The 26,367-nt window shown below is 34.3% G+C and overlaps 1 long non-coding RNA gene across 2 annotated transcripts in view; it reads left to right on the forward strand.

Annotated features, from left to right (window-relative positions):
• Positions 1–6,865: 6,865 nt before the first annotated feature.
• LOC129435503 (uncharacterized) overlaps positions 6,866–26,367 on the forward strand; it is a 45,811-nt gene continuing 26,309 nt past the window's right edge. For both annotated transcript variants that reach the window (XR_012372070.1, XR_012372064.1), the window contains exons 1-2: positions 6,866–6,969; positions 11,524–11,582. This is a non-coding gene — a long non-coding RNA (uncharacterized lncRNA). The remainder of the gene's footprint in view (positions 6,970–11,523; positions 11,583–26,367) is intronic.

Below are 26,367 nucleotides of genomic sequence, written 5' to 3' on the forward strand. Positions count from 1 at the left end.
ATGTGATTTTTTACATTAATGTTGTAAAATAAATGAGTCCATAATAACCGTAATAACCGTACAACCGTGATTATTTATCAGACTATAACCGTACCATCAAAATCTATAATCGTTGCATCCCTACTCTGTCCCCTTTAAAATATAAGTCATAGGTCACAGTTAATCTGTGACAAGATGTCCACCTCTAAATATTATATATGTAAATGAAACACAAGCTTTATTTCAGCATAAAAGTGTGTGGAAACAAACATTAGATTACATTGCCCTGTAACTGGCAACAACATACGCTTATGAACCACAGAAACCAGCTTGGTCATACTAATGCTAAACATTTTTAACATTTACAAAGCAGCGTTTGTATTATTTATTTATAAATTACCAACCTTAATTTCTTATTTTTTTTACTAAATACTACAATTAATATGTGAAGAAGAACCACCGGAAGCATTTAATATTTTGAGCTTTCAGTCCTGAGGTTTTTTTATTTTACAGCAACTGTTTGAAAATTTGTGTCACTTTCAACTGGTCTTTGTGCTTCCACTAAACTCTCGGCACTTATGAAAGGTAGGTGTGAGTGACACAATTTATATCTTTTATCTTGGTACAGACAAAATTTCATTGAAACCTATGAAGGACAAGGTATTTAAATAAATCAGGTAAATTTGGTAGTCACATTTGTGGCATCGTTCTAAAAACCATGGGTCAGAGTCTGAATATCACAAACTAATTCCAACTAAATGGCCCATTCCAATTAAAACAGTAAATGTTCATGATTTCATTTGAAAAAAACTGACTAAATTCTACTGTCTGTTAAAATTTCATGCAAATATCTGATGAAATGAGAAAGTTACAAGAAAAAACATGTGAATAAGCAACATTTTCGGTCACACACCTTCTATTGACATCTATAACTTTTCCCCTGATTTCTAATATTAAAAATTTCATAACTTTCTCAATCCTCAACGGATTTTTACAATCCAGGTACCTTTGTAAATGGGAATGTGTGTTCTGTCTAGGCATGTGATAAATTTTGAGCTTTGGGGTTTTTGAAACATTTGTCATCATACCTAATGTATATAATCTACTTTTATTTTGAGCATTAGGTGGCACTGTCTCCAAACTCTCCAGGTACCCAAATGTTTAAAAAAAGGATAAATAGTTGAAAAGTTAATGGTTAGTTTAAGGTTATATATTTCTTGACCTTTATGTGGCACTGTACCCAAATTTTACAGGTCAGCTAAAGTCATAATGTTAATGACAACTACATAATGTACTGTATGACAGTATTGAACTGTAGGTGTTTAAAATCAAAGGCACTGCTAAAGAAAACACGTGGACTTTGATTGAACTAAAGAAAATACATACTGGGTGGACCATAAAATGAGGATGTTTCCATCTCACTGTAGTAGTTGGGAGAAAAACTTTCATTCTCAGAGGGATTAGATGTCAAGGGCAGACGGCTCCTCTTCCTTTGATTGACCGGAAACATGGAGAAAGAGCCTACAAATGAGAAAGACAAAATTCTGCTTTGATTTTAGGCTCCAGCAATTTCAATACCAGTTTAACTGCAACAGTGTGTTACATTGGACATATCAATCAAATAATAAGATTAGGACCACCATTTAGTGATTTTACATTAATTTTAATCTGTACTGTAACATGACCTTACTCAGTCAATATTTATATTTTCAGATAATATAACCTTTACACGGTGAAAGTAATGCCTACCTGCACTTGGTTGTTGGTTTTCCTTTCTCCACATTTTGACGAAAATCACATGACTGTGGGAAAGTAAAAAAAAGATGACAATTAATTTCAGTATTACTGTAGGCTATATGAGTTATTAATTGTTAAACTAGTTTTGGGTTCTCATCTGACTCTATTTTGGATATAAATTTTGTGTTTAGGCGTTGTAACTTTTCTCAGAAGTGCTCCTAAAAGAAACTTGTTTGTAATGAAGGTGTGTTTAGGTTGGATCATTCATTTTATTCAAATCGTTCAAAACGCACACCGTACAAAGTGTCAACACACATTAAATGACTTGCAAAGTGTCTGTAGTTTTGATATCTACATTACGTTTCTGAATCATTTTGTAATATAGCGGGCTTTTTATAATTTTAACAAATCTGATTCTGAGGGCGAAATCCTCTGCGACATTCTATGTCCATGCTGACAGGATATCAACAAGTGCGTGCAGCGTGAAACTATAAATTTGTTACTAAACACCGAAAATAACATAACTAACCACATGTAATAAGGTTTTTTTTTAATAAAACAGCAGCATAAACGTTTTATTACAACTTACATCTGCGTCGACAGCGAAGCGAGTGCAAACACAGGTGATCGTTAAAATGCTTGTTTGAATTCATGCGGCGCCGCAAGAAACCGATAGGAGGATGACATCACAATACCGCGAGAGCGATGCGAAATCAGACTTCGTATGATTTCTGGATTCGCTCTCGCGGTACTTTGATGTCATCCGCCTGTTGGTTCGTGCGGCGCTGCATGAGCTCGAACAAGCCTAATGTTTACGTTAAGTGCGTAAATCCTTCCGTTGTCACGTGAATGCTTTATGGCGCGCGATGACAGATAGCATAGCCGCGTTAAAAACTCGCGTCACGTGATGTAAACAGTACATAATGGCGCAGAAAAGATATTTCCCAAAAACTTATATGATTTAAGCGAATTTTCTTCTGAGCCGTTTTTGTGTAACTTAGTCTACACTGTACTCGACTCAAAGGGGAAGATACAAGCACGTGCGTTGATCAAAAGACATGTTCACATTTTAAATATACAGGTAGGATTTCTAAACAGCTTTTTAGTATATAGTTTTATTTTATTTTTTAACTGTTGGTCAGAACAATTACATTGTGTTTCGTTGTTATTTTCATCTCAAACTGAAACAACCAAATATTTAAACACTACTGTTATGTTAAAATGTAAGTTACCTGACGGCATTAAACCAGAGACACGTGGTACTCTAATGCTCTATTAATAGTATGCGTGCTTGAATTGAACCCACAAATCTTTGTACTACTAACACACTTCTTTACCAGCTTACATAGGGAGAATAGTGTAGCAGCTATAATATTCAGGCTCTCCAACTGTTTAATTTTTTCTTCTTTTCTTTCTTATTTTGCAGATTATTCTGGTTGAAGTGTTTATTTGGTGGGAGTACACAGTACACAACTATGTGACCAGCAGTTGCTGAGATTTTACTTTGAAACTTGTGCCCTGTACACCTCAAAAGACAGAAAGGTTTTAGAAAATGTGAAGTAGATGCCCAGGCGCTTTTCAAGTATTGTTCTGTATTGTTTAAGTATTTTGTTTGTTTTTAATATCAATACTAACTTGGTAAGGAGAAGATTTGTTAATAAAACCTTTAAAGGGTCATGAAACCCGGCCGTTTCAGCTCCAGTCTACCTCACTATCACATACATGCTGTAAAGATCCCAAAAAGACGTGACGTATTTAAAGTCGTGCAATTGGTAGTTTTATCCACAGTTAAATCACAGTTTGTTTATAATTGCCATCAGCTGCTTTCAAATAGAGCGGACTTTACTACACAAAGCCGTGGTTCACTGACAAGCTGGGCCATATCGCAGGTAATACATCCGCAATAATAAAATGCGAAAATTGCCCCGATTGTCAGTGAACTATGGCCCTGTTAACACGTACATGGTTATTTTTAAAAACTGAGAGATTTACCTTCGTTTGTGCCCTTCGTTTACATGCAAACTGAGAACTCGCCTCTGAAACCAATTGTTTCTAAAAACTCCCGCCAGGGTCTTGAAAATCTATGGTTGCATGTAAACTGAGACAAACGGATGTTTAAGCAGGCAACGTCACAGAGTATGCGCCAGAGCTCGCACCTATGTCAAAAGTGCGACCTATGTTTACATGTGACTGATACTCTAAATGCTTCCAAGATCACATTTATGTTTGTGCAAACTCGTTTTGTGTGTTTGTAAAGCAAATACAGCTGCTCCATTAGGTCGAGGAGCAGAGACGAGCGCTCGAAGGCCAGCAATTTTACGCGTGTTCGACTTCATTCGGCGCTGCAAGAACCGACAGGCGGATGATGTCAATGTACCGCGAGAGCGAGTTGAGAAATCACACGTATAGGTCTAATTTCAAATCGCTCTCTCACAGTACTTCGAACAAATTCTGCAACAACTCCTCCCTCCAACACGAAGAACCAGCCCGCGCCACCACCAGCGCTGCCGGCGATTAGCTTACGTGGGCTTGAGCTTCTCTCGACGGCATATATGCACGGCTACGTGTAACTAAACACTTTTCTGAAAACTTACATGTGTGCACGATATTATTTTTAAAACCGGAGAGGTTGAAATGTCCATTCATGAAAATTGCCGCCCACGTGTAAACGTAGCCTACGGCTTTGTGTAGTAAATGAAAGCAGCTGATGGCGATTTACTTCTAATCACCGAACCGGCTTCACTGACGAGATACGCAATGACAATCACATGCAAATTATCGGCCATCCCTATCCAGATATCTCCGTCTTCCTGAAACGCACTGATTTTGTACAAAACTCATTAATCTGAAAAGCTCTGTGTCCCTGATTGGCCAGCTAACCTGTACATTTTGATTTGCCTGAATACCTCTGACGTCTGCCGGAAATGTGACACTCCTTACCATGTTTGAAAGATTTGTTCGCAATGCTAACGGAAGTATACATACAGGCTGTGAGTCTGAAGCGGGAGGAATTATGATAATGTCAGTGTTGTCTACGTCACCAATCCCAGGAAGTAAACTGTTGCCTACAATTCGTGTGTTTGTTGTAGTCCAAGAAAAAAGATTTACATTGGAGACGATTACTCATTTCATTGTTTACTTTGGGGTTTGTACCTTTTGCATATCGTTAACATGTACTAATACACACTTACACAACAAAGGAAATGTAAAATCATGAATCGGAGGATATGTGCTCTTTAAAGATTTCTCAAGCAAAATCGTATATGAAGACAAACCAGACGCACACAGACAAACCAAGCCTGCATCTCAATTTGCCTACTTATACTATGCACTAAAATTATGTACAGTTTTGATAATGTATAGACATTTGAGTGCATTGAAAGAGATGATAAATCTTATTTCGACTACTACTTAGTACTGGCAGGGCAAGTCTGGCCCTGACAGCATTGCAGAGAAAACCATCAAAGGTATTTGTACTGTTTTACCACAAAAACACCTGCAGCCCATGGACGCCATGGACATTGTCTTCTATGATGTACAACACAACCATCCCTGTTAACATCATTAAATTGAACTAAACTAAACTTGAGATCTTCAGAAATGTGCAAGCAGAGGATATTAAAAGTGACCGATCTTATGATGATAAGCCTTTTGGCCATTGTTCTTAATAAAATTTTTGTCTGTCTTATGGTGAAAAAATGAGAGTTGTCTTGTTTTAGTCATAAAGAAAATAAACTGTGTGTGTGTGTGTGTGTGTGTGTGTGTGTGTGTGTGTGTGTGTGTGTGTGTGTGTGTGTGTGTGTGTGTGTGTGTGTGTGTGTGTAAATAAAAAACTGTTTGTAAAACACTGCATTTGTGATTCTGTTCTAGCACTTAATTCATGAATTATTTTCTCATTTACTGAAAATATAGCATAGGGAGTGACTCAGATTTATGTCTCTTCATTTTTGTGAAGCTTCTGGATTTAAAGGTGCAGTGTGTAATTTTTAGAAGGATCTCTTGACAGAAATGCAAAATAATATACAAAACTATATTATCAGGGGTGTATAAAGACCTTTTTATAATGAACCGTTATATGTTTTAATTACCTCAGAATGAGGTGTTTTATCTACAAACACAGAGGGTCCCCTTAAGTGGAAGTCGCCATTTTGTGCCGCCATGTTTCTACGGAACCCCTTAACGGACAAACTTTTTTACTATGTTGTCTCCGACGATTACATGTTTTTCCGGTGGCGGCTACCGTAGCTTCTCTATGCGTTTTAAAAGCAAGGGGTGAGCAGTGGACTGAGCCGTTGGTTGCAGTTCGCAACCTCACCACTAGACGTTGCTAAAATTTACACACTGCACCTTTAACATTGTAAGGTTAAAGTAAGATTACGCTGCCCTGGATACTAGTATTTGGGTCAGGTTTTGCTTACATTCTGAGGGCTTTATAACACACTTTATGTCATAAAATCCATAAATGCGAAAAGGCTTCCCTACTGGAAAATCCAGCATAAGCTGGTGAGCTGGTTTTAGCTGGTCTCTTAGTTTGGTTTTTGCTAGTGTAGCAAGCTGGTCTAGCTGTGTTTTTGTCACTTTTTAAGATGGTCTAGCTAGAAGACCAGCTTGACCAGCTTTGCCAGGCTGAGAGGACCAGCTTAGACCAGCTACTGCCACCTTAAACCAGCTAAAACGAGCTTGTGCTGATCTTTGCTGGATTTTTCAGTGGGGTTAGTAAAAATTGTTGAAATATATTGTTCAGAAAGTTAGAAATGAAATTAAGCCAATCTTTTTAGAAAAAAGCTCAGCTGAGAGATAAAAGACAATTTTTAGGTAAATATAATTATTATAGACTAATGCACTTTAAAAATAATAGCATATTTATTATAGTAATTAAAAAAAAAAACATGGTTTATTTGTTCCGAATTTAAAAATAATAGCACATTTATTATAGTAATTAAAATAATTAAAAAAAACATGGTTTATTTGTTCTGAATTTAAAAATAATAGCACATTTATTATAGCAATTAAAAGAAATTGCTATAATAATTTCCTAAGAGAAATGCTGTCAGGTTTTTACACAACACTGTGAATGCTAATAACACCTTTATTGAATTTTGATGTAATGGAATTTACAACGCGTGACGTCACGCACAGGATTGTTTTAGTTTACTTTAGTCGTCTAGGCAACCGAAGAAGCAGCTGGATCGCGCCGGATGAATCTGGTATAAACTCGGAATGGTTTCGACGGCATCTACGCGAAAATTGCAGGTACTGTACAAAAAAATATTTTTTTCTTATGTATCTGATGGTTAGTTTATATTTTTACGTGAAAATAGTAAATAGAGGTAATTTTTTTGTGGTTAATGTAACGTTAATATGCTATACAAATTCAACTGTTGGCATAATGTAATTTTTAAATAAGCCGTTAATGAGTACCAGTTAAGGCTTCGTTAAATTCATGAGGTAAGTTATTCTTTATTTCTGTTGTGTTTTCCAGTTTGAGTAACGTTAATTAAATTACCCGTAATAACAAACGTCTGTGGTAATTTATCCGTACTAAAGAATTTACAATTTAGGCACTTTATATTTTTCACAATTAAATTAATCTGGGCTTGCTATTGTTGTATCTATACCCGAACAAGTGTTGCGATTTTAACAGCAAACTAAAGCTAATTTAAATTAAATAAAAATATTGCAATCCAATATTAAAGCGTCCTATTTAATGCATTAATATACCCATTATATGTAAGTTAGGTAAGTTACGTATCTCCGCAGTCGCAGCTGTCAGTTTGGTTCCGCCCAACACAACTTCGGATTTCCTCAGGCGAAGTGCAAAGTAAAAACTTGAAATTGTTATAGACATTTAGTTTAAAACTACAAAACTACAAGTGAACGAAATTTCAATGATTTTGAACAACGCGCACCGGAGTTTTACCAATCGCAAAATGGAAAACAATAGGACAAAATAAAGTGATGACTTTCGAGTTTCAAAAGGCCAGTATTTTGTTATTCTTGAACTCATAGACGTGGTATTGGTGCCATTTTAAAGGATTTCTAAGCTCTTTTTATACGAACAACTAGTTTTAGCATTTAACCATGTTGAAATTTTTACTCACATACCTACTATATGGGATTAGTTAATTTCACATTTTCTTCACTTCTAAAACACAATACAATTTAATGACTAATTCAAAATACAAGTAAAACATAATGGAACATTAATATGCAATAAACAGTACATAAGTGAATCATTTATCATTTTGGTTCAAGGTCACGTACTCCACAAAATATTCTTTTAGGCGGATAAACAGGCCAGGCGTCGTTCTTAAAACGAGCACTTGAGGGCGCGTTGGAAGCGCAAAAGCGGAAGTTTTTTCTTATAAATATAAACATTTTCCAGATAAGTTGTTTAATCAATGCGTATTGACATTGTGGTAGCACTTTGTGTTTTATATATATATATATATATATATATATATATATATATATATATATATATATATATATATATATATGTGACCCGTCACGGAAACCAGGGACACAAGTCGGCAGCACAAGTTTCGAGAAAATGAGAAACAAAGTTTTTTTTTCAAAATTTGTGATTTTCGTTTTATTGCAGAATCTGTTAGTTGAGATCACGAAGAAGCCTCTCCATGTTTGAGATAGCAGTTTTTGTATATTTAAAAGCGTACATTTTGCGGTTAAAATAGGCTTGTTTTTCCGGAGATTCTAGCGTGCAGCGGGGGGGCGTCATTGTCTGTGTATATTTACATACTGTTTAAGCTTGTGTTTTCGCCTCCGCCCCCAAAGGGAACAGCGTGACTACTAAACAAGGATAGTTCGCCCAAAAATGAAAGTAATGTAATTAATGACTTACCCTTATGTCGTTCTAAACTCGGAAGACCTCCATTCATCTTCGGAACACAGTTTAAGATGTTTTATCGTTAGATTTAGTCCGAGAGCTTTCTATCTCCTTCATTGAAAATCTATGTATGGTTTCCATGTCCAGAATGGTAATAAAAACATCATCAAAGTAGTCTATGTGACATCAGTGGGTCAGTAAGATTGTGTTGAAGCCTCGGAAATACAGTTTGGTCCAAAAATAGCAGAATTACGACTTTATCCAGCATTGTCTTCTCTTCCGGCTCGAGCGTGAAGTTACGTGACTGTAGTGACGCGGCTGCCCTGTTCCTCAGATATGTTTGCTAAGTTTTTTTTTTTCCAAACTTATAGCGTGCATCTCCCCAGACTGTAAAGCTCGGGCGCACAAAACAAAAGAAAAATAAAAGAAGCTGGGGCGGAACAAATAACAGTCAGCCGCATCGTACGTCAGCCGCGTCACTGAATTTATGCGGCGCCGCAGTCGGATGACGTCAAAGTACCGCGAGAGCTCTTCAAGAAATCTTACGGAGTAGTTTAATTTCGACTCGCTCTCGCGGTACTTTGACGTCATCTCTACGTCAGTTCTTGCAGCGCAGCATGAGTCCAAACACACAGAAGTTACACAGAGATCGTTGTATTCTTTATATAATTGGCTACATGCTTTGTCTATCAATATTTTCCATGAAGTTATTGGCTGATGGAGGAACGAGCGAGCGATTGGTAACATCTCTAAAGGACGTCACGTTTTCGAAGGCGCTGTTTGGATGATCTATTATACTGCCTCACTATTTTAAATACAAACTTTGAAGGCGGGTTCATGTGGTTAACGGAGTGTAATCTCATATTCCCTTACATGTTACGATGTAAATAGTCTTCAGATTGTATATTATATTGTATTACCAGACATTCATGCGAAATCTGATGTAAACAATCTATATTTCACGGATATACGCATTTGTGGACAAAATGGTCATTGGATAATCTGAAACAGACTGGATTCGACTTGTGATCAACACAAAGGTAAAAAGTCATGTTTATTTTTGCATGTTGTCATTTGGACTTCTGTCATAAAATACTACATATGATGCTAGAACATGTATCTCAAAACGGCTTTACAGGGGGTATGGCTTAGCTAAATGAGATGTAAATGAGCCCTATTGTCTCCCGTCTTGGAAAGAAGAGTCCCTTTCGTCTCGATTTTCTCGGTTTGAGTATTTCTGAGTTCCTATATTCAAATGGCCACAACTTCTCCAAATCTTATCAGATTTCCATGTGTTACACATCGTTTGAAAGGTAGAAACTGCACTTTCAGAATCTACTAAAAATGCCCCAGATCCGACTTGTGTCCCTACTTTCCGTGGCTGGTCACATATATATATATATATATATATGTCGATTATTTATATATATATAAATAATCGACATGTTATCCAGTTTATTTTTTGACGTAAATGTGGGCGCCGCCATCTTTGTGCTCGTGTAGTAACGTTAAGCCATAAAGCTAATGGAAGTCGTATTATTGTGAGTGACACGAGTGTGTCGTTTTGACTGGCTAACTTAGTTAATGTTTATTGTGAAATCCAGAAGGAAATCCGCCATAATTTGGATTGCCATAATAGCTGGTACAAAAGTAAATCTCTACAAAACATTTGACTAATCAACGCAACAGAGCTGAATGTGAATGTGGCTCATGTGCACCCATGATCTTTATTCACGATCCATCCAGTAAAACCTTTCATATAAACTAATTTAATCTCATCTATCTATTCTTATCTACACTGTGTTCCAAATTATTATGCATGTATTCGTAAGATTTCAATAAAAAAAAAAAAACATTCCGGTTTTACAGAAGCTTTGATTTATTTCCCAAATCGTTTTAGCTAACTGATATCTATCTCAGACAGGTTTATTCATTAGTTTGCATGGTAAAACTAAATACAGAAACTATAGGCGGCTTAAAAGTTTAATGAATGGGAGAGTAAGTCATGTCAAAAACAATGCTCATATATTATTATGTAACTTGTGTTAAATACATTATTAGATATACGTTGTGTTAACAGATATCTGTTTTGTGGATCATTTTAACCCACAAAATTTTGATAAAGTGCATTCTGACTCAGTGTCGCTTTCTTTTTGTTGTTAATATGAACATCTGATGGGAGATGTCATCTTTATCACTTTTAATTATTATTAATCTTAGAACGTGTGAATATATGCTTTTTATTAATAAATTCATTTATTCCATTTAATTTAATTAACCGACAGAACCACAGTGCCAAAAACACCCATACGTTTTATGAATAAATATGCACTATGTACAGCTATCACATTTAATAGCCTCTCTAATTACAAAATAATGGATGAATCTGCATTGAGAAAACAACATTTTCCATTAAATGTCTGTTTGTGGTTTGTTATGTGTTGCTAAGGTTATTCTACGCCTGTTAGCCAGACCCGTTTTCAACTAACACCCCCTAAATGTACTAATTTAATGAGAAATAATCCACTACAATCGCATTGATGCACAAACTCATTTGATTTACATGTAGTGCTAATATACAATCTTATTTTTTAATCATCTAAAGTCTTAAAACTTTAATCAAGTTCATCACACTTTAAATACATAAAAGTTCATAACGTTTTAAATGTACGTAACGTTAATGAATTGAGAATATATTGTTTGGGAATATAATTTATTAAAAAAAAAAACCTTTTAGCCTGCCCCCGCAAGCCCCACCCCAAAAGTGTCACCATTGTAACACATATTTTCTCTAAATGTGTAAAAGCATGTGCAAGTTATAACGTAATTTTTATAATTGAATGGTTTTAGTTGCTGGATAGTCGGTTTAAGCTGGTTGGCTGGTCTCTGCTGGAAGCCACTGGTCAGACAAATACATAAGTAAATAAAAAAATTATAAAATCTGTTTTTCTAATCTGCAGGGACACACCAAACTGACTGTCAGCCATCAGGTCACCCTACATGCTGAATCTGCGTCACAGTAAGTCATTGTTTTGAATATATTTTGGCCTATAAATGTATCTCATGATTTTCTGAAGGTGTTAGAAACTCAAATATAAAGACTAAAACAAAGAGATGCAAATTTGCACCGTGAATGTCGTGAATGATACAAATTGGGCTACGCCATACTTGCCTCCAATCATTCAGGCCCTAATATTTACATTTGATTTTATCCGTTAAAATCAGTTTGGTATTTTTTGGAGTGACAGGTGCAATGTGTTTAGACCAGGGTAAGTTACTCAAAAAAAGTAATCCACTACAAATTACTTATTACTACTATAAAATTTTATTTTGATTACATTAATGATTACTACATGCAAAAAGTAATCTTATTACTAATTACTTTACTTTAAAGTTACTTTGACAACATCAAATGTAAAAAACTACAAAGTGAAACTGTCAGAAACAATGACGGATAAACCCAAACACAGTGCTAATGTGAAAATGTTTCTTCTATCTATCTATCTATCTATCTATCTATCTATCTATCTATCTATCTATCTATCTATCTATCTATCTATCTATCTATCTATCTATCTATCTATCTATCTATCTATCTATCTATCTATCTATCTATCTATCTATCTATCTATCTATCTATCTATCTATCTACATTCATTCGCAGTCGCAGAGACAGAAACTAGAGTTTTAACACGTCGTCACATTCGCGAGGGCTTTTTGGTCAAGTTAAAGAATGTTAATATTCATGTTAGTTCGTTAAATATAACAATTAAAGTTGTTTTGGTAATTGTTTGAATAAACATATGATTACTTAATGCAGTGCACGCGTTGAGCTCATGATAAAATAACATAGTTAAATGATGTTAACAAATAAAACCTCATTGTACATTAGTGATTTAAAAACACACCTGTACGATCGCTTCTGGCAGACCAGATGTCATCGCGCAAAGCCCACTCTGAAATGCCAAGGTTTTGGACATGTATTGTCTGTATTCCACTTGAAGGATCAACCACCGCTCACATAGCATTCATTTGCTTGCGTCTCCGACGAGTGAGTAAAGCACATGCTCGTTAACTGGCGCTGCGCGCATGCTCGTTAACAGACGTTGCCGTGCAATGGCAAAACGTCATTTTAAAATACATTTTAATACATTTTTGAACACTTAATTTGTAACGCTAGTAACGTCATTTTGTTGTCATTGGTAACTGTAATCAAATTACATACATTTAAAATGTAAAGCGATACGTTACTGCGTTATCAGGAAAAGTAATTAGAGTACAGTAATGCGTTACACAGTAATGCGTTATACCCAACTCTGTTTTTAGACTATCTTTAACTAGTAAAGATAGCTACGATGTAAACGTCAGAGAATCACTGTAATTGATTTGGATGGAGCTCACCTCTAGATTTAAATTAAGTTTGCTTTGCATCATGTCTAGTGATCTGCAAAAGCTGCTGCGATGTAAACTCTGTAAGCTCCGGTGTATGTCCATTTGTCCCACCTACACTGTCAGATTTTCCTGCGCAAAATTATACCAATTTTTTTCAATCCAAACTACCACACAAAAAATCCTAATTTGGGTTTCTACTTTGCGTTTGTGACTACGTTAATTAATTCAGTGCAGCCTTGCCCTAGATTCTTATTAGGTACTGGTACAATGATTTTATAGTGGATAAAATAATTGTATTAAATAAACAGGTATGATGTGACCGCGCAAAAATCAGATTGTCTTTTGTACTATAAAATAAACAGGTAGGATGCGACCGTGCAAAAATCTGATTGTATTATGTAGTATAAAATAAGCAGGTAGGATGCGACCGTGCAAAAATCAGATTGTATTATGTAATATAAAATAAACAGGTAGGATGCGACCATGCAAAAATCAGATTGTATTATGTAATATAAAATAAACAGGTAGGATGCGACCATGCAAAAATCAGATTGTATTATGTAATATAAAATAAACAGGTAGGATGCGATCGTGCAAAAATCTGATTGGATTATGTAGTATAAAATAAGCAGGTAGGATGCGACCGTGCAAAAATCAGATTGTATTATGTAATATAAAATAAGCAGGTAGGATGCGACCGTGCAAAAATCAGATTGTATTATGTAATATAAAATAAACAGGTAGGATGCGACCGTGCAAAAATCAGATTGTTTTATGTAGTATGAAATAAACAGGTAGGATGCGACCATGCAAAAATCAGATTGTCTTATGTAGTATAAAATAAACAGGTAGGATGCGACCGTGCAAAAATCTGATTGGATTATGTAGTATAAAATAAACAGGTAGGATGCGACCATGCAAAAATCAGATTGTATTATGTAGTATAAAATAAACAGGTAGGATGCGACCGTGCAAAAATCTGATTGTATTATGTAGTATAAAATAAGCAGGTAGGATGCGACCGTGCAAAAATCAGATTGTATTATGTAATATAAAATAAACAGGTAGGATGCGACCGTGCAAAAATCAGATTGTATTATGTAATATAAAATAAACAGGTAGGATGCGACCATGCAAAAATCAGATTGTATTATGTAGTATAAAATAAACAGGTAGGATGCGACCGTGCAAAAATCAGATTGTATTATGTAGTATAAAATAAGCATGTAGGATGCGACCGTGCAAAAATCAGATTGTATTATGTAGTATAAAATAAACAGGTAGGATGCGACCGTGCAAAAATCAGATTGTATTATGTAGTATAAAATAAACAGGTAGGATGCGACCGTGCAAAAATCAGATTGTATTATGTAGTATAAAATAAGCATGTAGGATGCGACCGTGCAAAAATCAGATTGTATTATGTAGTATAAAATAAACAGGTAGGATGCGACCGTGCAAAAATCAGATTGTATTATGTAGTATAAAATAAACAGGTAGGATGCGACCGTGCAAAAATCAGATTGTCTTATGTAGTATAAAATAAACAGGTAGGATGCGACCGTGCAAAAATCAGATTGTTTTATGTAGTATAAAATAAACAGGTAGGATGCGACCGTGCAAAAATCTGATTGGATTATGTAATATAAAATAAACAGGTAGGATGTGACAGTTAAAAATCAGATTGTCTTATGTAGTATAAAATAAACAGGTAGGATGCGATGGTTAAAAATCAGATTGTTTTATGTAGTATGAAATAAACAGGTAGGATGCGACCGTGCAAAAATCAGATTGTATTATGTAGTATAAAATAAACAGGTAGGATGCGACCGTGCAAAAATCAGATTGTATTATGTAGTATAAAATAAACAGGTAGGATGCGACCGTGCAAAAATCAGATTGTATTATGTAGTATAAAATAAGCATGTAGGATGCGACCGTGCAAAAATCAGATTGTATTATGTAGGATAAAATAAACAGGTAGGATGCGACCGTGCAAAAATCAGATTGTCTTATGTAGGATAAAATAAACAGGTAGGATGTGACAGTTAAAAATCAGATTGTCTTATGTAGTATAAAATAAACAGGTAGGATGCGACGGTTAAAAATCAGATTGTTTTATGTAGTATGAAATAAACAGGTAGGATGCGACCATGCAAAAATCAGATTGTCTTATGTAGTATAAAATAAACAGGTAGGATGCGACCGTGCAAAAATCTGATTGTATTATGTAGTATAAAATAAACAGGTAGGATGCGACCGTGCAAAAATCAGATTGTCTTATGTAGTATAAAATAAACAGGTAGGATGTGACAGTTAAAAATCAGATTGTCTTATGTAGTATAAAATAAACAGGTAGGATGCGACGGTTAAAAATCAGATTGTTTTATGTAGTATGAAATAAACAGGTAGGATGCGACCGTGCAAAAATCAGATTGTATTATGTAGTATAAAATAAGCATGTAGGATGCGACTGTGCAAAAATCAGATTGTATTATGTAGTATAAAATAAACAGGTAGGATGCGACCGTGCAAAAATCAGATTGTATTATGTAGTATAAAATAAGCATGTAGGATGCGACTGTGCAAAAATCAGATTGTATTATGTAGTATAAAATAAACAGGTAGGATGCGACCGTGCAAAAATCAGATTGTCTTATGTAGGATAAAATAAACAGGTAGGATGTGACAGTTAAAAATCAGATTGTCTTATGTAGTATAAAATAAACAGGTAGGATGCGACGGTTAAAAATCAGATTGTTTTATGTAGTATGAAATAAACAGGTAGGATGCGACCGTGCAAAAATCAGATTGTCTTATGTAGTATAAAATAAACAGGTAGGATGCGACCGTGCAAAAATCTGATTGGATTATGTAGTATAAAATAAGCAGGTAGGATGCGACCGTGCAAAAATCAGATTGTATTATGTAATATAAAATAAACAGGTAGGATGCGACCGTGCAAAAATCAGATTGTATTATGTAATATAAAATAAACAGGTAGGATGCGACCATGCAAAAATCAGATTGTATTATGTAATATAAAATAAACAGGTAGGATGCGACCATGCAAAAATCAGATTGTATTATGTAATATAAAATAAACAGGTAGGATGCGACCGTGCAAAAATCAGATTGTATTATGTAGTATAAAATAAACAGGTAGGATGCGACCGTGCAAAAATCAGATTGTATTATGTAATATAAAATAAACAGGTAGGATGCGACCGTGCAAAAATCAGATTGTATTATGTAGTATAAAATAAACAGGTAGGATGCGACCGTGCAAAAATCAGATTGTCTTATGTAGGATAAAATAAACAGGTAGGATGTGACAGTTAAAAATCAGATTGTCTTATGTAGTATAAAATAAACAGGTAGGATGCGACGGTTAAAAATCAGATTGTTTTATGTAGTTTGAAATAAACAGGTAGGATGCGACCGTGCAAAAATCAGATTGTCTTATGTAGTATAAAATAAACAGGTAGGATGCGACCGTGCAAAAATCTGATTGGATTATGTAGTATAAAATAAACAGGTAGGATGCGACGGTTAAAAATCAGATTGTTTTATGTAGTTTGAAATAAACAGGTAGGATGCGACCGTGCAAAAATCAGATTGTATTATGTAATATAAAATAAACAGGTAGGATGCGACCGTGCAAAAATCAGATTGTATTATGTAATATAAAATAAACAGGTAGGATGCGACCGTGCAAAAATCAGATTGTATTATGTAATATAAAATAAACAGGTAGGATGCGACCGTGCAAAAATCAGATTGTATTATGTAATATAAAATAAACAGGTAGGATGCGACCATGCAAAAATCAGATTGTTTTATGTAGTATGAAATAAACAGGTAGGATGCGACCATGCAAAAATCAGATTGTCTTATGTAGTATAAAATAAACAGGTAGGATGCGACCGTGCAAAAATCTGATTGGATTATGTAGTATAAAATAAGCAGGTAGGATGCGACCGTGCAAAAATCAGATTGTATTATGTAATATAAAATAAACAGGTAGGATGCGACCGTGCAAAAATCAGATTGTATTATGTAATATAAAATAAACAGGTAGGATGCGACCGTGCAAAAATCAGAATGTATTATGTAGTATAAAATAAACAGGTAGGATGCGACCATGCAAAAATCAGATTGTCTTATGTAGTATAAAATAAACAGGTAGGATGCGACCGTGCAAAAATCAGATTGTATTATGTAATATAAAATAAACAGGTAGGATGCGACCGTGCAAAAATCAGAATGTATTATGTAGTATAAAATAAACAGGTAGGATGCGACCATGCAAAAATCAGATTGTCTTATGTAGTATAAAATAAACAGGTAGGATGCGACCGTGCAAAAATCAGATTGTATTATGTAGTATAAAATAAACAGGTAGGATGCGACCGTGCAAAAATCAGATTGTATTATGTAATATAAAATAAACAGGTAGGATGCGACCGTGCAAAAATCAGATTGTATTATGTAGTATAAAATAAACAGGTAGGATGCGACCGTGCAAAAATCAGATTGTATTATGTAATATAAAATAAACAGGTAGGATGCGACCGTGCAAAAATCAGATTGTATTATGTAGTATAAAATAAACAGGTAGGATGCGACCGTGCAAAAATCAGATTGTCTTATGTAGGATAAAATAAACAGGTAGGATGTGACAGTTAAAAATCAGATTGTCTTATGTAGTATAAAATAAACAGGTAGGATGCGACCGTGCAAAAATCTGATTGGATTATGTAGTATAAAATAAGCAGGTAGGATGCGACCGTGCAAAAATCAGATTGTATTATGTAGTATAAAATAAACAGGTAGGATGCGACCGTGCAAAAATCTGATTGGATTATGTAGTATAAAATAAACAGGTAGGATGCGACCGTGCAAAAATCAGATTGTATTATGTAATATAAAATAAACAGGTAGGATGCGACTGTGCAAAAATCAGATTGTATTATGTAATATAAAATAAACAGGTAGGATGCGACCGTGCAAAAATCAGATTGTATTATGTAGTATAAAATAAACAGGTAGGATGCGACCGTGCAAAAATCAGATTGTATTATGTAATATAAAATAAACAGGTAGGATGCGACCGTGCAAAAATCAGATTGTATTATGTAGTATAAAATAAACAGGTAGGATGCGACCGTGCAAAAATCAGATTGTATTATGTAATATAAAATAAACAGGTAGGATGCGACCGTGCAAAAATCAGATTGTATTATGTAGTATAAAATAAGCAGGTAGGATGCGAACGTGCAAAAATCAGATTGTATTATGTAATATAAAATAAACAGGTAGGATGCGACCGTGCAAAAATCAGATTGTTTTATGTAGTATGAAATAAACAGGTAGGATGCGACCGTGCAAAAATCTGATTGGATTATGTAGTATAAAATAAGCAGGTAGGATGCGACCGTGCAAAAATCAGATTGTATTATGTAATATAAAATAAACAGGTAGGATGCGACCGTGCAAAAATCAGATTGTATTATGTAATATAAAATAAACAGGTAGGATGCGACCGTGCAAAAATCAGATTGTATTATGTAGTATAAAATAAGCATGTAGGATGCGACCGTGCAAAAATCAGAATGTATTATGTAGTATAAAATAAACAGGTAGGATGCGACCGTGCAAAAATCAGATTGTATTATGTAGTATAAAATAAACAGGTAGGATGCGACCGTGCAAAAATCAGATTGTATTATGTAATATAAAATAAACAGGTAGGATGCGACCGTGCAAAAATCAGATTGTATTATGTAGTATAAAATAAACAGGTAGGATGCGACCGTGCAAAAATCAGATTGTATTATGTAATATAAAATAAACAGGTAGGATGCGACCGTGCAAAAATCAGATTGTATTATGTAGTATAAAATAAACAGGTAGGATGCGACCGTGCAAAAATCAGATTGTCTTATGTAGGATAAAATAAACAGGTAGGATGTGACAGTTAAAAATCAGATTGTCTTATGTAGTATAAAATAAACAGGTAGGATGCGACCGTGCAAAAATCTGATTGGATTATGTAGTATAAAATAAGCAGGTAGGATGCGACCGTGCAAAAATCAGATTGTATTATGTAATATAAAATAAACAGGTAGGATGCGATCGTGCAAAAATCAGATTGTATTATGTAATATAAAATAAACAGGTAGGATGCGACCGTGCAAAAATCAGATTGTATTATGTAATATAAAATAAACAGGTAGGATGCGACCGTGCAAAAATCAGATTGTATTATGTAGTATAAAATAAACAGGTAGGATGCGACCGTGCAAAAATCAGATTGTCTTATGTAGGATAAAATAAACAGGTAGGATGTGACAGTTAAAAATCAGATTGTCTTATGTAGTATAAAATAAACAGGTAGGATGCGACCGTGCAAAAATCTGATTGGATTATGTAGTATAAAATAAGCAGGTAGGATGCGACCGTGCAAAAATCAGATTGTATTATGTAATATAAAATAAACAGGTAGGATGCGACTGTGCAAAAATCAGATTGTATTATGTAATATAAAATAAACAGGTAGGATGCGACCGTGCAAAAATCAGATTGTATTATGTAGTATAAAATAAACAGGTAGGATGCGACCGTGCAAAAATCAGATTGTATTATGTAATATAAAATAAACAGGTAGGATGCGACCGTGCAAAAATCAGATTGTATTATGTAGTATAAAATAAACAGGTAGGATGCGACCGTGCAAAAATCAGATTGTATTATGTAATATAAAATAAACAGGTAGGATGCGACCGTGCAAAAATCAGATTGTATTATGTAGTATAAAATAAGCAGGTAGGATGCGAACGTGCAAAAATCAGATTGTATTATGTAATATAAAATAAACAGGTAGGATGCGACCATGCAAAAATCAGATTGTTTTATGTAGTATGAAATAAACAGGTAGGATGCGACCGTGCAAAAATCTGATTGGATTATGTAGTATAAAATAAGCAGGTAGGATGCGACCGTGCAAAAATCAGATTGTATTATGTAATATAAAATAAACAGGTAGGATGCGACCGTGCAAAAATCAGATTGTATTATGTAATATAAAATAAACAGGTAGGATGCGACCGTGCAAAAATCAGATTGTATTATGTAATATAAAATAAACAGGTAGGATGCGACCGTGCAAAAATCAGATTGTATTATGTAGTATAAAATAAGCATGTAGGATGCGACCGTGCAAAAATCAGAATGTATTATGTAGTATAAAATAAACAGGTAGGATGCGACCGTGCAAAAATCAGATTGTATTATGTAGTATAAAATAAACAGGTAGGATGCGACCGTGCAAAAATCAGATTGTATTATGTAATATAAAATAAACAGGTAGGATGCGACCGTGCAAAAATCAGATTGTATTATGTAGTATAAAATAAACAGGTAGGATGCGACCGTGCAAAAATCAGATTGTATTATGTAATATAAAATAAACAGGTAGGATGCGACCGTGCAAAAATCAGATTGTATTATGTAGTATAAAATAAACAGGTAGGATGCGACCGTGCAAAAATCAGATTGTCTTATGTAGGATAAAATAAACAGGTAGGATGTGACAGTTAAAAATCAGATTGTCTTATGTAGTATAAAATAAACAGGTAGGATGCGACCGTGCAAAAATCTGATTGGATTATGTAGTATAAAATAAGCAGGTAGGATGCGACCGTGCAAAAATCAGATTGTATTATGTAATATAAAATAAACAGGTAGGATGCGATCGTGCAAAAATCAGATTGTATTATGTAATATAAAATAAGCAGGTAGGATGCGACCGTGCAAAAATCAGATTGTATTATGTAATATAAAATAAACAGGTAGGATGCGACCATGCAAAAATCAGATTGTATTATGTAGTATAAAATAAACAGGTAGGATGCGACCGTGCAAAAATCAGATTGTCTTATGTAGTATAAAATAAACAGGTAGGATGCGACCATGCAAAAATCTGATTGTATTATGTAGTATAAAATAAACAGGTAGGATGCGACCGTGCAAAAATCTGATTGGATTATGTAGTATAAAATAAGCAGGTAGGATGCGACCGTGCAAAAATCAGATTGTCTTATGTAGGATAAAATAAACAGGTAGGATGTGACAGTTAAAAATCAGATTGTCTTATGTAGTATAAAATAAACAGGTAGGATGCGACGGTTAAAAATCAGATTGTTTTATGTAGTATGAAATAAACAGGTAGGATGCGACCGTGCAAAAATCAGATTGTCTTATGTAGTATAAAATAAACAGGTAGGATGCGACCGTGCAAAAATCTGATTGGATTATGTAGTATAAAATAAGCAGGTAGGATGCGACCGTGCAAAAATCAGATTGTATTATGTAATATAAAATAAACAGGTAGGATGCGACCATGCAAAAATCAGATTGTATTATGTAATATAAAATAAACAGGTAGGATGCGACCATGCAAAAATCAGATTGTATTATGTAGTATAAAATAAACAGGTAGGATGCGACCGTGCAAAAATCAGATTGTCTTATGTAGGATAAAATAAACAGGTAGGATGCGACCGTGCAAAAATCAGATTGTCTTATGTAGGATAAAATAAACAGGTAGGATGTGACAGTTAAAAATCAGATTGTCTTATGTAGTATAAAATAAACAGGTAGGATGCGACCGTGCAAAAATCAGATTGTATTATGTAGTATAAAATAAACAGGTAGGATGCGACCGTGCAAAAATCAGATTGTATTATGTAGTATAAAATAAACAGGTAGGATGCGACCGTGCAAAAATCAGATTGTATTATGTAGTATAAAATAAGCAGGTAGGATGCGACCGTGCAAAAATCAGATTGTATTATGTAATATAAAATAAACAGGTAGGATGCGACCATGCAAAAATCAGATTGTATTGTGTAATATAAAATAAACAGGTAGGATGCGACCATGCAAAAATCAGATTGTATTATGTAATATAAAATAAACAGGTAGGATGCGACCGTGCAAAAATCAGATTGTATTATGTAGTATAAAATAAACAGGTAGGATGCGACCGTGCAAAAATCAGATTGTCTTATGTAGTATAAAATAAACAGGTAGGATGCGACCATGCAAAAATCTGATTGTATTATGTAATATAAAATAAGCAGGTAGGATGCGACCGTGCAAAAATCTGATTGTATTATGTAGTATAAAATAAGCAGGTAGGATGCGACCGTGCAAAAATCAGATTGTATTATGTAATATAAAATAAACAGGTAGGATGCGACCGTGCAAAAATCTGATTGGATTATGTAGTATAAAATAAACAGGTAGGATGCGACCGTGCAAAAATCAGATTGTATTATGTAGTATAAAATAAACAGGTAGGATGCGACCGTGCAAAAATCAGATTGTATTATGTAGTATAAAATAAACAGGTAGGATGCGACCGTGCAAAAATCTGATTGGATTATGTAGTATAAAATAAACAGGTAGGATGCGACCGTGCAAAAATCAGATTGTATTATGTAGTATAAAATAAACAGGTAGGATGCGACCGTGCAAAAATCTGATTGGATTATGTAGTATAAAATAAACAGGTAGGATGCGACCGTGCAAAAATCTGATTGGATTATGTAGTATAAAATAAGCAGGTAGGATGCGACCGTGCAAAAATCAGATTGTATTATGTAGTATAAAATAAACAGGTAGGATGCGACCGTGCAAAAATCTGATTGGATTATGTAGTATAAAATAAGCAGGTAGGATGCGACCGTGCAAAAATCAGATTGTATTATGTAATATAAAATAAACAGGTAGGATGCGACCATGCAAAAATCAGATTGTATTATGTAATATAAAATAAACAGGTAGGATGCGACCGTGCAAAAATCAGATTGTATTATGTAGTATAAAATAAACAGGTAGGATGCGACCGTGCAAAAATCAGATTGTATTATGTAATATAAAATAAACAGGTAGGATGCGACCGTGCAAAAATCAGATTGTATTATGTAGTATAAAATAAACAGGTAGGATGCGACCGTGCAAAAATCAGATTGTATTATGTAATATAAAATAAACAGGTAGGATGCGACCGTGCAAAAATCAGATTGTATTATGTAGTATAAAATAAACAGGTAGGATGCGACCGTGCAAAAATCAGATTGTCTTATGTAGGATAAAATAAACAGGTAGGATGTGACAGTTAAAAATCAGATTGTCTTATGTAGTATAAAATAAACAGGTAGGATGCGACGGTTAAAAATCAGATTGTTTTATGTAGTTTGAAATAAACAGGTAGGATGCGACCGTGCAAAAATCAGATTGTATTATGTAGTATAAAATAAACAGGTAGGATGCGACCGTGCAAAAATCAGATTGTCTTATGTAGGATAAAATAAACAGGTAGGATGTGACAGTTAAAAATCAGATTGTCTTATGTAGTATAAAATAAACAGGTAGGATGCGACGGTTAAAAATCAGATTGTTTTATGTAGTATAAAATAAACAGGTAGGATGCGACCGTGCAAAAATCTGATTGGATTATGTAGTATAAAATAAACAGGTAGGATGCGACGGTTAAAAATCAGATTGTTTTATGTAGTTTGAAATAAACAGGTAGGATGCGACCGTGCAAAAATCAGATTGTATTATGTAATATAAAATAAACAGGTAGGATGCGACCGTGCAAAAATCAGATTGTCTTATGTAGGATAAAATAAACAGGTAGGATGCGACCGTGCAAAAATCAGATTGTATTATGTAATATAAAATAAACAGGTAGGATGCGACCGTGCAAAAATCAGATTGTATTATGTAATATAAAATAAACAGGTAGGATGCGACCGTGCAAAAATCAGATTGTATTATGTAATATAAAATAAACAGGTAGGATGCGACCGTGCAAAAATCAGATTGTCTTATGTAGTATAAAATAAACAGGTAGGATGTGATCGTGCAAAAATCTGATTGGATTATGTAGTATAAAATAAACAGGTAGGATGCGACGGTTAAAAATCAGATTGTTTTATGTAGTATGAAATAAACAGGTAGGATGCGACCGTGCAAAAATCTGATTGTATTATGTAGTATAAAATAAACAGGTAGGATGCGACCGTGCAAAAATCAGATTGTCTTATGTAGTATAAAATAAACAGGTAGGATGTGATCGTGCAAAAATCTGATTGGATTATGTAGTATAAAATAAACAGGTAGGATGCGACCGTGCAAAAATCAGATTGTCTTATGTAGTATAAAATAAACAGGTAGGATGTGATCGTGCAAAAATCTGATTGGATTATGTAGTATAAAATAAACAGGTAGGATGCGACCGTGCAAAAATCAGATTGTCTTATGTAGTATAAAATAAACAGGTAGGATGTGATCGTGCAAAAATCTGATTGGATTATGTAGTATAAAATAAACAGGTAGGATGCGACCGTGCAAAAATCAGATTGTCTTATGTAGTATAAAATAAACAGGTAGGATGTGATCGTGCAAAAATCAGATTGTATTATGTAATATAAAATAAACAGGTAGGATGCGACCGTGCAAAAATCAGACTGTATTATGTAGTATAAAATAAACAGGTAGGATGCGACGGTTAAAAATCAGATTGTTTTATGTAGTATGAAATAAACAGGTAGGATGCGACGGTTAAAAATCAGATTGTTTTATGTAGTATGAAATAAACAGGTAGGATGCGACCGTGCAAAAATCTGATTGGATTATGTAGTATAAAATAAGCAGGTAGGATGCGACCGTGCAAAAATCAGATTGTATTATGTAGTATAAAATAAACAGGTAGGATGCGACCGTGCAAAAATCTGATTGGATTATGTAGTATAAAATAAGCAGGTAGGATGCGACCGTGCAAAAATCAGATTGTATTATGTAATATAAAATAAACAGGTAGGATGCGACCATGCAAAAATCAGATTGTATTATGTAATATAAAATAAATAGGTAGGATGCGACCGTGCAAAAATCAGATTGTATTATGTAGTATAAAATAAACAGGTAGGATGCGACCGTGCAAAAATCAGATTGTATTATGTAATATAAAATAAACAGGTAGGATGCGACCGTGCAAAAATCAGATTGTATTATGTAGTATAAAATAAACAGGTAGGATGCGACCGTGCAAAAATCTGATTGTCTTATGTAGGATAAAATAAACAGGTCGGATGTGACAGTTAAAAATCAGATTGTCTTATGTAGTATAAAATAAACAGGTAGGATGCGACGGTTAAAAATCAGATTGTTTTATGTAGTATGAAATAAACAGGTAGGATGCGACGGTTAAAAATCAGATTGTTTTATGTAGTATGAAATAAACAGGTAGGATGCGACCGTGCAAAAATCTGATTGGATTATGTAGTATAAAATAAGCAGGTAGGATGCGACCGTGCAAAAATCAGATTGTATTATGTAGTATAAAATAAACAGGTAGGATGCGACCGTGCAAAAATCTGATTGGATTATGTAGTATAAAATAAGCAGGTAGGATGCGACCGTGCAAAAATCAGATTGTATTATGTAATATAAAATAAACAGGTAGGATGCGACCATGCAAAAATCAGATTGTATTATGTAATATAAAATAAACAGGTAGGATGCGACCGTGCAAAAATCAGATTGTATTATGTAGTATAAAATAAACAGGTAGGATGCGACCGTGCAAAAATCAGATTGTATTATGTAATATAAAATAAACAGGTAGGATGCGACCGTGCAAAAATCAGATTGTATTATGTAATATAAAATAAACAGGTAGGATGCGACCGTGTAAAAATCAGATTGTATTATGTAATATAAAATAAACAGGTAGGATGCGACCGTGCAAAAATCAGATTGTATTATGTAGTATAAAATAAGCAGGTAGGATGCGACCGTGCAAAAATCAGATTGTATTATGTAGTATAAAATAAACAGGTAGGATGTGATCGTGCAAAAATCAGATTGTATTATGTAATATAAAATAAACAGGTAGGATGCGACCGTGCAAAAATCTGATTGTATTATGTAGTATAAAATAAACAGGTAGGATGCGACCGTGCAAAAATCAGATTGTCTTATGCAGTATAAAATAAACAGGTAGGATGCGACGGTTAAAAATCAGATTGTCTTATGTATTATAAAATAAACAGGTAGGATGCGACGGTTAAAAATCAGATTGTCTTATGTAGTATAAAATAAACAGGTAGGATGCGACGGTTAAAAATCAGATTGTCTTATGTATTATAAAATAAACAGGTAGGATGCGACGGTTAAAAATCAGATTGTCTTATGTAGTATAAAATAAACAGGTAGGATGCGACGGTTAAAAATCAGATTGTCTTATGTAGTATAAAATAAACAGGTAGGATGCGACGGTTAAAAATCAGATTGTTTTATGTAGTTTGAAATAAACAGGTAGGATGCGACCGTGC

Source organism: Misgurnus anguillicaudatus, chromosome 1, assembly GCF_027580225.2.
Source record: "Misgurnus anguillicaudatus chromosome 1, ASM2758022v2, whole genome shotgun sequence".
NCBI lineage: Eukaryota > Metazoa > Chordata > Actinopteri > Cypriniformes > Cobitidae > Misgurnus > Misgurnus anguillicaudatus.